Genomic DNA, 11,132 nt, shown 5'->3' with positions numbered 1-11,132 from the left:
GAGGTGAAATTTCCATCACCCCCAGCACCCCTGCCAGCGCAGGGATCTCTGCAGTCCATAAAAAGGGTTCCAAAAAAATGGATTTTTAAATTGCGCAGACCCGTTGTCCTATCCCCTGGGCATCTGAGGATCCTGCCAGAGATCGTATTTCAGAGGAAGGTGTGTATATATATATATATATATATATATATATATATATATATATATATATATATGTATGTATATATATATATATGTATATATATACGTATATATATATACACACACACACACATACATATTTATGTATATATACATATATATGTATATATATAAATATAACGTGTATATATATAAATATATATATGTATATGTATGTGTGTGTGTGTGTGTGTGTATATATATATATATATATATATATATATATATATATATATATAATATACCTTCCTCTGAAAGTATATATATATGGAGCAACTAAGCCATGTGGACCTGAACTCTAGGGGGCAGAAACTAGCACCCCGCCCTCCATTGGCTGATGTGATCTATCTATTTGTAGCGTATACCAGTGTATTTCCACACTTGTCTTTATAGCGATTGCTGGTCTTGATGAACCAGGAGAAGGCTTTCTATCCTGCTGTACCTTCAGAGCCATTCTCCCTGCTTTGTAATGAAAGTTATGCAGGCAATTTGTGGGTCTTTACCACTTGGGGCTAGGGAACAGCAGCCATTGTGTCTGGAGATGGCCTGAGCTGGCTTTCAGTGTCCTGTGAGAAACATACCTCGGCCTAACGGGGGTTCTACTGTTTCTACAACACCAACGCCCTCCCTCCCCCCGCCCCCCCAGAGTGTAGGGAAGGGTTCCAGGCCAAGGAAAGAGCACCATCTAGTGGACCTGGGGTGAAGTCTTAGGTCATGCTGGTGCAAGAATCTCCGGTGCACAGCATCTGTGACCTTGTGCAGGATTTGGGTGCACCTGTTGCAGATGAAGACAGGTGGGTTGTCAAGGAACTTGGGAATATCTTCATTCCATGGAAGTTTCCTCCAGGTATGACCACCTTAAGAAAGACCAAACTCAAAAGACCCCAGTAAGTTGGGGAGTCTTGATTTTATAGGAGGCTTCACTGCTGGGTTTTTACCAGTCTTTTGCCCTAAATGAATTTAAGTGGGTGTGAATTGCAGATTTCGAGTTACACCCATTGTTTTGGAAACACACCAGTTAAATAAAGTTGAGAGTTATCTTATTTAGGAAATTATATTTTGTAACTAAAACAAATGTTTTTTTGTGTCCAGGCCAGAGATTCTCAAACACTGCTCCATGGCCAGGGGCTAGGCTGGCTGCCTTAGAAGCAGCTGGGAAACTTTTTTAAAATTAGATTCCTGGGCCTATCCCAAACCTAATTTTTTATTTTTTATTTTTTTTTTAATGTTTATTCATTTTTTTTTTTTTAATTTTTTTTTCAACATTTTTTATTTATTTTTGGGACAGAGAGAGACAGAGCATGAACGGGGGAGGGGCAGAGAGAGAGGGAGACACAGAATCGGAAACAGGCTCCAGGCTCCGAGCCATCAGCCCAGAGCCTGACGCGGGGCTCAAACTCACGGACCGCGAGATCGTGACCTGGCTGAAGTCGGACGCTTAACCGACTGCGCCACCCAGGCGCCCCAATGTTTATTCATTTTTGAGAGCATGAGTGCGGGGGGCAGGGGGCAGAGAGAGAGAGGAGACCCAGAATCTGAAGCAGGCTCCAAGCTGTCAGCACAGAGCCCGACGCAGGGCTCGAACTCACAAACGGTGAGATCAGGACCTGAGCCGAAGTCAGGCACTTAACCGACTGAGCCACCCAGGCGTCCCCAAACCTTTTAAATTAGTGTTTTTTTGAGTCTCTAAGGTAATTCTGATGTGTGTATTTTCTTGTCTTTTAGACAGAAGGCTTTTGTCTTAAAGATGATATCATTTGAAAATCTGTGCTTAACTAGCTGGGCATATATGTGTAAGAGCAAAACTTATCAAGTCCAAAATAAAGTCTTACTTGTTTATATCCTATCTGATTCCAGAAAAGATTTGAAGAGGCTTATAGGAAGTAACTAAAACAGTGAAATAGGAAGAAATAAGGACCAAGAACAAATCAGAGCAGAATGTCATTACCAAGAAAAAGTAACCCAAATGCAAGTCATGAAACCCTTTCAAAACTATTCTGGGCTTAGTTTTGAGCCCCAGCAGCTGAAGCAAAGAGAAACATGGTCTGTTACTGTCTAACTGGGGGATTGGGGGTGTCATTTCCTCAGAGGAAAACCCTTAATACCTCTTGCTTGTCAGTGGCCCTTCATGGAAGTCAGGTATGATTAGTCTCCTGGGCCGTCCCTCTGCCCTTCACAAACCCTCTGAATCAGGTTCTGTGTTATCCCCATGGTACAAGTGGCCGAGTTGTAGTGACTTTCTCTAGGCCCCATTGGGAGTCCTGGAGGAGCCTGCTGTCTAGCTTCACAGCCCAAGCTCATAACCATAGCACTGAGGTGCCTCCCGTGCCCGGGATGAGGGGCAGGAGATGGAGGGCGGTATGCCTGGATTGAGTATAGGCTGTAGGGCACTTGTGCCTCACCCAGCAGGTTCTCTGTCCTGAACTATTTTCCTAATTGAAAGACAGATTTGTGGGGGAAGCTTCTGGAGGTGGAGGATGGGAGCTGGACTCAAGCATTGCCACTAGGGGGCGACATAACCCCATCTGTGGCTGGTCGGCCAGAAAACCGCTCGGTGCCTGAGGCCTGGCGGATTTGGAAGAGGAGGAACCCACTGCAGGCTTGAGTCGGTTCCTTTTAGATGCAAAATTGCCTGTGAATCAGGCTCTGAGCTGTTCCTTGAGGCTCTCAGGAAAAGACTGAACCTGACCTGAAACCTGTTAGTTCTGATTTTCAGACTCCCCTTCTGCCTGTCTTTCCCTCTGCATGTGGGCATATCGCACACAAGCATGGAAAACGTTTCTCAAAGTGTGTGTTCATTCCTACTCCCCTTTTTGTGTCCTTTCATTTCACATGGCACAGTGGGGAGGAGGAGGGAGGTGGACCGGGCGGGGGGGGGGGGGGGGGGGGCTCTAGTGCAATTGGTAAGTTTCCTGCTGGAGGACCCCTCTGAACAGGTCCTCTAACCTTGGCTTTACATCGGAACTCCTTCCGGAGCTTTTAGAAATACCCATGTGTGGGTTTTACCCTGATCTATTCTGATTTCATTGGCCTGGGGCGCACCCTGAGCATGAGGAGTTTTAAGGGTTGTCCCAGCGATTGTCGCGTGTAGACAAGGGTGAGAAAGACTGTTCTAACACTCGAACGTTCTACACAAGATGAGGCTGTTCCCCACGAACTTCCCTGAAGTCCCCTGCCACACCAGGGGAACCACTGCCCTGACCAGCTGGGATGGGCTTGGGGAGGGTGGAAGCTTAATTCTCCCATGTGGGTGGGGGAGGGGCCACATCCTTCCTGGCCAGTCTACACGCGCAGACACACACCCCCACTGACTGATGCCTCTGTGTCTGCTGAATAAAGCACTGTAGTGTGACAGGCCAGCCTCATCGCCACCTCTGGTGCACTGCTCAGCCCTCCCCCCGCCCCCCTCCCCACTTCATCCTCCTTGGACTGCTGGGCCTGAGAACATCCCATACTCTTGCACACATCTGCACCTGTGCACAAGATGTTTCCTCCCGGGTGTGCCACAGACACCCCCATAACCCGGGTCACCTCCAGGAAGCCTGCCCCCCCCCATACCTCTGGCGTCGCGTTCCCTGGGGAACAATGGTCGCTTACGTGTGTCTCCGCTACACAGGGACTTCGTGAATCCTGTGCATGTAACAGGCGTTCGGTAGCTATTGGGGTCGATGGCCTGCAGGAGGGCACTTGAACCCAGCCCATGCAGGTAACAGACTTCTGAGAAATGGGTACAATTGTTCAGCAAAGCTTTTGTGGCCAGGCTAGGAGGAAGCCAGAAGGTTCAAGGCCACTGATGCCACCAGCCGTGTGCTATGGCTGAAGTAACAGGAGAAGAGACATGGGACTTCGTGAGGAAAAATGCACCAACAAGGACCGTTTGGGAAGAGATTAGTAGGGTGACTAGTTCATCCTGGCCTTAAAACTGGAAGTCCTGGGGCCCCTGGGTGGCTCAGTCAGTAGAGCTTCCAACTCTTGATTTCGGCTCAGGTCATGATCTCACAGTTCGTGGGATCAAACCCTTGTGTTGGGCTTCGCGCTGGCAGTGCGAGACTGCTTGGGATTCTCTCTTTCTCCCTCTCTCTCTGCCCCTCCACTGCTTGCACAGTCGTGCTCTGTCTCACGTGCGCACGTGCAATTAAAACAAGCTGAAAGTTCTGACTCCTCTTCAGGCTGGAGTCAATGAGGATGGTTGGCCATCCTAGTGAAGGGTGCCTTCAGCAGCTAAGACAGTCCTGACAAATGCAGACAGAGTACCCAGGAATAGGGCACTGGGACCTTGGAGGCTGGCCTCTGACCTAGCGACTCCACAAGTGGGGGCTCCTCGGCCCCCCTCCCCGTCTCCTGGGATGCCTCCTGGAGAGCTGACCTGGCCCTCCCAGCTCCTCAGTCTGGGGGATCTTGCCCCCAGAGCTTCTGAGCTGCTTGATCTGGGGCGTGGCCTGGGTCTCAGTATCTGTGTGAATTTTCCATGCGAGTCTCCTGTGCTGCCAGGGTTGAGACCACTGCCCCAGCGCCTCCTAGGTGTGGTTGGTTGCTGTTCTCATCTAACTGGAAAGACAGGAACTCACAGGAAGCAACCAGAGGACAAAATGACCTGCAGAATCCAGGTTAAGGGACAAGAGTCTAGAGAGCCTGTCACAGTGGGCTAACTAGGAGCTGCTTTCGGGGAGAGTGAGGTGGGGGCCTCAGGAGCTGGAGAGGCCACGCAGGGCACTGGTAATGAACTCTGACCAGCATTCAGGTGCCGAGAGGGGCTGACAGGGCTGATGTGCCTTTGTGTGCTTGACTCACAGCTCCCAGCAAAAGTGCTGCTCACAGACCCGGGAAGCCTGAGGTGGGGCTGAATGGCTGGTGGGTAGTAAGTCATCAGAGACGAACGGTGTGCACTGTGCAGACGGGAGGCCACCCGCTCCCTCCCTTCTCTGTCCAACCAGGACTGTGGATTCCTCATTCTTTGCCCCCAGGACCGCGGGGGCAGGGCCCACCCACCCTCTGGCCCTGTTCTTGGCATGCATGCCCCACTAAGAGTGTCTTGTGCCCAGGGTGTGGTGCGGGGACGGAGAAAGGGTATCCGGGGGCTGGGCCTCTGTAGGAGGGAAGAAGAATCACCACCGCCCCTCAGACCTCTCCATATCTGTGTGAATACCAAAAGGCAAAACCCTGAACCCACCTGAGGGTTGTCCACGTTCTTGTTGCTGTATGCAAAGCGTGGGTGTAAAGTCAGTGTCCATGAGGATTCTTCCAGGAAACCATTTCTTCCTTCCCCCACTACTCCTTTGGCAGAGGGCAGCCTCTCTCACCGCAGCCCAGGGGCTCTGGGGGACTCTTGGAAAGCAGCCTCCAGAGCTGAATTCCAGAATGGAAGTCACGGCTGCCTCCTTGGATGCAAAAACACCTTGGAATAAATGTTCTCAGGTCGCCCTCAGAACATTGGAGGGAACAGCACTTAATTAAAGATGTAGAAGGCCTAAGACATTCACTTAAGGGAAAAAAAGAAAGAGCTCAGTCCTAGTATTGTACCCTCTTAACGTGAGAAGTCAATTTAATAATGACAAGAGATGTCATGGGGCAGTGATAGGTGCCAAGCAAGTGGGGTAGACACCAGAGACCAAGTTCAGAGGACTGAGTTCATCCAGATGGGGAGTTAGGGGCGTGTGCACTTTCTGGGGCTGTGGTACTGACTGGCCTTCCTGGGGGAGATCAGGGAGGGGAGCGCCCTTTTCAGCTGGCTGGGTTTGGGTGTCCTGTGGAAAGAGTGGGGAGGTACTGGGGGGAAGCAGGAAAGGGGATGATGGAGGAAGGTCAGGAGGCGCTGGTGTGAGCGCCATGTAGGGACCCCTAGCTGTCGTCCTGCGACCAGAAATGTCAGAAGGAGCCCTGCTCGTGCCCTGGACTCTGGACCCAGGAGCCCCTGCCCAGTGAAGAGGGGTGCACGCTCCTAAGTGAACAGGGGTGTGTGTTCCTAAGGCAGCCTCACCATGAGGGGTTGGTGTAAGTCTGCTGGGGACTCTGGGTGGCCAGTCTCAGGAGCCCCCAGCCACCTGGGCTCCCCCTTGACCTGGCAAAACTACCGGATGGACTGGTGGGGCTGTCTGACTGGGGGGCTGGCGCTGCCGCGTTCCCTAAGAGCCCCCCTCCTCTCCCCCCCCCCCCCCCCCCCCCAGCTCATCGCTTGGTGCTGACCTGCAAAGGAGGCCCAGGGGAGAAGCTGTCAGTCTGGGGCAAGGTACGGACAAGCTCATCTCTGCTGAGAGGGCAGGGACCCCAGACGCGATCTGAGAGGCAATACGGTGTGGTGGGGAGGGTGGGGTGCAGATGCCAGGCGTGGCTGACAATCTTGGCTTTTCCACTCTTAGCAAGGGTAACCTAGGGCCTAGTCGTGCTCACCCGTCTCTGGGTGTGTATGATGGGAGTAATGATAATACCTGATGGTGGTTCATATGCCCACACTTGGAACCTTGCCGGCCAGTGGAAGTGATTTGTAAGGAGGCAGAAGAGCTTAAGTGATGAAATCAGACGGTCCTGGGTATGCAGCTGGGCCCCATCCCTTACTAATGGTGGGACCCCGCGCAAGTCACGTGAACCAAAGCCTCTGTTCTCTTACCTTCCAGGGGTAAATGGTGCCCATCTCACAGGCCGGCTGGGAGCCTGGGAACACTGCAGTGTATATAAAGTGCCCACTGCACAGGCTGGGACATAGAAAGACAGTGGCTTGTCTTTGGTGCCATTAATCAGCCTTGCTGAGTCTGGGCCCTCCTTCGACGTGATGTGGTGGTGAGGCAGGGATCTGACACCCCCGAAGAAAGTACCTCCAGTTGCCCTGGTTTTGTGAATAGGTATAACATTGTGGACATGATATTGAGTTTGGTATCAGAAGACCTGAATTCAAATCCCCACTTTATTACTTACTAGTGCTCACCACCACCCCCCTTCCTCCCGCCTGCCCCCCCCCCCCGCCATCTCTTTCTCTGCCTCAGTATCCTCACGTGTGAAGTAGGGATGGTAATAATGACCTTCCTCAGAATCGCAGCGAGGACAAAACGACCAGACACGTGCACCAGCGAGGATGCTCCGGATGGCGGGAACCGGCAGCCCCAATTCCAACCAGCCAAGCAGTAAGAACTTGCAGAGCTGGGACAGGCTGCGAGGTTGATTGATTCAGGGCTCCGTGCCCTCGGGCATCAAGGGCAGGCTTGGGACTGTCTCGGTTCCCTGAGGACAGTGGGACTCTGGGGAAGGGATGTAAGAGAGGGGAGAGGGATGGTTAAGAGGTCAGACTGGGATTGCTGCCTGCTACAGTTCATTCATTTATTCACTCAATAAACGCTCCTTGAGCCCCCACTGTGTACCCGTCATGGGCTGGGCCCTGGAGTGCAACACGAGTTAAGGAGGCCCCACCTGCATTAGTGACCTGTTGTCGTGTAACCAGTCATCAGGACACAGGGGCTTAAAACAACAATACTCTGTTGTTACACCTCCTGGTTTCTAACGGTCTGGACTTAGGACAGGGCATGGCTGGGATGGGTCACCTCTGCTCCATGATGCTAGAGCCTCAGCCAGAAGATTCCACGGCCGGGGAGGAGAATCATCTGGAGATTCACTCCCATGTCTGGTGCTTGATGTGCGCTGCGCTCCTTAGCTGGGGCTGTCTACTGGAACGTCTACACAAGCCTTCCTCGCAGCCTCATGTTCCAAGAGTGAGTGGCCCGAGAGAGAGAGCCAGGTGGGAGCTGCATCCTTTCTGTGGCCAAGCCTTGGAAGTCACAGGACATCTTTCTGCAGTCTCAAGCCTCCCCCCCACTCCCCCGCAGTGTGTCATCCGTCAGCCAGAGTGTGACGAAAGAGCAGGTGGGGTGGGATAAACCCATGTGTGTGGCCATCTCAGGGAAGCACAGTCGGCCACACTCCCCTTGAACAACGCGCCCATCTAGCTCACAACAGTAAAATACTCAAACTCTGTCACCATAGGTACCAGGTAGCATCTACTCGCCGGGGGAAGCAATGGCACCGAATCCCTGGATGAGTCCGATTTGACCAGGTGCAGCTTGGGAGGAAGGTCTCCGAGGGAACAGTGTGAGCAAAGGGGTGTGCCCTAGTGGGGGCAGGGCTCGGGCTTGGGCTTGAAGGCCAGGTACGGGGTATCTGAAAGCAGGTTCATTACTCTCTGCCCTGCTCCGTTCCCCACCCCTCTGCACACGAGAACGTCCCTCTGTGTGCTCAGACGCCCCTGAGCTCGGGGGCAGGATGGCCCTGAGCAGCAGAGGCTGGCAGGATGGGGGCCGCCCCGGCATCTTGCCTGTCTCAGACCCTGTGCGGCAGCCTGGGAAAGTCCTGGGCTTGTCTCTGGGGGCGGGGGTGGGGATGGGGGACGGGTACCCTGTGCCACAGCAGGTCAGTTCAGTGGGCTGACACTTGGGGCTGAGATGAAAACGTCGGGTTCCAAAGCCCAGAACAGGGGCAAAGTGGAGCTGGAAGGGGTCCCTAGGGACCACCACGGCTGACCTCAGGGAAAGTGACTTGCCAAGGATCATTCAGCCAGTTGGTAATGGTCGGTCTGGAATCAGAGTGGAGGTCACCTACTCCCGGGCCAGTGTCCCGCCATTCCTGCTGCCTGTGGGCCACCTCCCCGGGCCATCTTGGCCTGGTGCTAGTTTGTGGCCCTCAGCCCAACTACAATCCCCTGGCCTGGCACTGTCCCATATTCTCGCCAGGCACAGCTAACTCGGGTGGCAGGAGCCATACCAAAGGCTTTTCGGATTTGAGGGCCTCTCCCGAGCCCCTCAGATACTGACATGAACTGGCACACACATTGCCGGCTTGTGATGTCCCTTAGGGGACGCAGACGGCGATGGACAGAGCCCATGACCATGGCTGGAATGGTGGGTTCCAGAGCGAAACCTGGCGGTAGGTGTCATTCTCCCCGTTACCCACTGAACTATATCTCATCCATCCAGAGTCAGTTTCTATGGCAACAGCAGAGTCCTTACCCATCATTTTCATCTGTAAAGATCCACCCCAGCTGCCTGAGGCCGGGCTCCCTGCCCAGCTGCACAGCGGGCCCAGCTCCGCATCCCAGGTGTAATGGTGAATCGGCAGCCTGACAGCCGGGACCTCCTGGGAGGTGTCTGGTAACCGGCATAGCCCTTGAAAATGACCGCATAATCACTTCTTAACCGGGTTAGGAACTTGCTCCCAGTGGCCCCCTCTTGCTTCTGCGTCAGAGTCACCTCCCTCTTCTCCTCTGGAGCTTAGCATCGGAGACTTTCTCCATTCCCCTCTGCGCAGCCTCCAGAGCAAGATAATGCTAATTGAGGCTGCTCCGAAGCCAGCCGCTAACCCGCTAACCCGGGGGAGAGGGGAGCCTCCAGTCTGTGCGACCCGGGTACACTCAGGGTGTGGTCCGCGCACCCCACCCGCCAGCCCTGTTCTCGGCCTCGGCGGGGTGCTTCCCCCTCTAACCACCACCACCTTGACAACCCAGCTCCAAGCCCACGCCTGCCAGGAAGTCTTCCTTTCTACACCGTTTTCCTCTGCATCCCCTCTGCATGCCTGTATTTGGTTTCTGCAACATAACTTTGTATATATTGTTTCAGGGACGGGGAGATTCCTGAACCATTTTCCCCCCCCTGTATGAAGCTATTTTTTGGTATATTTTCTGTACCGGAAAATTCTCGTAGTGGGTGGACCATGTTTATCTGCTCAGCATCCCACCTTTGGACTACAAGCCCTTAGCCCCTTTGCTGGTAACATAATCTCTTTCCTGTGTGACACCTGTTCCACGGGCTTCAGCCAGAGCTGCCTCCTCCAACAGGGGACGCACCTGAAACAGGCCTGGTCAATCCGAGGACTCTGTCCTTGTGCTTGGTTCGGGGATGACCACATGACCATGCAGAGCCAGTCAGAATCTTCCATGGTATTCTCATAGACGCTGCTGGTCCCCTGACCACTGTCCATTCTCCCTTTCGTTCTAACAGAAGCATAATTTTGTTAATCTAGCAGGAAGCCCAATTAAAAATACTTGACCTCTCTCAGGGCGCCCGAGTGACCCGGTTGGTTAAGCATCCGACTTTGGCTCAGGTCATGATCTCACAGTTTGTGAGTTCAAGCCCCGAGTCAGGCCCTGGGCTAACAGCTCAGAGCCTGGGGATTCTGTGTCTACCTCTCTCTCTGCCCCTCCCCCACTTGCACACGCACGCTCGCTCGCTCTCTCTCGCAAAAATAACCATTAAATTTTTTTTTTAAATATCTCTCCAGACTTTCTTTCTGCTAGAAGTGGTCATATCACCCAGTTCTCATCCATAAGATATGGGGAGAAGTTGCTGGGTGGATCTTCTGGAAAAGGATTTCAAAAGGAACCGACCCAGCTGGTATGGCCCCCTTTAGTAGAAATCCTAAGGGATCAGTGTCTCTATGAGATGAAGACGTCTTCTGCTGGAGGTCTTTCTTCCTGCTGTGTGGAGAGGCTGCCTGAGAATGAAACCCTCCAAGAGATGGGGGCTGGAGGGCGGACAGAGAAGAAGACAGTATCAGCTAGGGCCCCGGATTGAGCCACGCCTGAAGCCTCAGAATTTCCTAATTTGGGGAGCCAATAATCCCATTTCTACGTAAGCAGATTCACATTGAATTTCGGTCTGTGTCGGTGAAGGAGCCCCAAAGGAAACTGCATAAGACCCACACCACGTCTGTGTCTCTGCTCTCCCCTCCCCAGCTACCCACAGTATGAGATGTTAGGTGCAGAGCTGGCCCACCGCGAATAGACTTTGAGCCCCTCAAATCCTTTTCTCGACCAGAGTCAAATAAGAGCTTGAAAGCACTTAATATCTGAACTAGATGATATCAGGAACAGACTCTCCAGTTTTTATGGCCGGCTCCGCCCAAGCTCACCTTGGAGGCACTGCATGGTGTGGCGTCCCTTCAGCACTCACCTCTTCCAGGAAGCCTTCCAAACCAGC

Source organism: Panthera leo, chromosome E1 (assembly GCF_018350215.1).
Source record: "Panthera leo isolate Ple1 chromosome E1, P.leo_Ple1_pat1.1, whole genome shotgun sequence".
NCBI classification, from domain to species: Eukaryota; Metazoa; Chordata; class Mammalia; order Carnivora; family Felidae; genus Panthera; species Panthera leo.
This window is presented reverse-complemented; position numbering follows the sequence as displayed.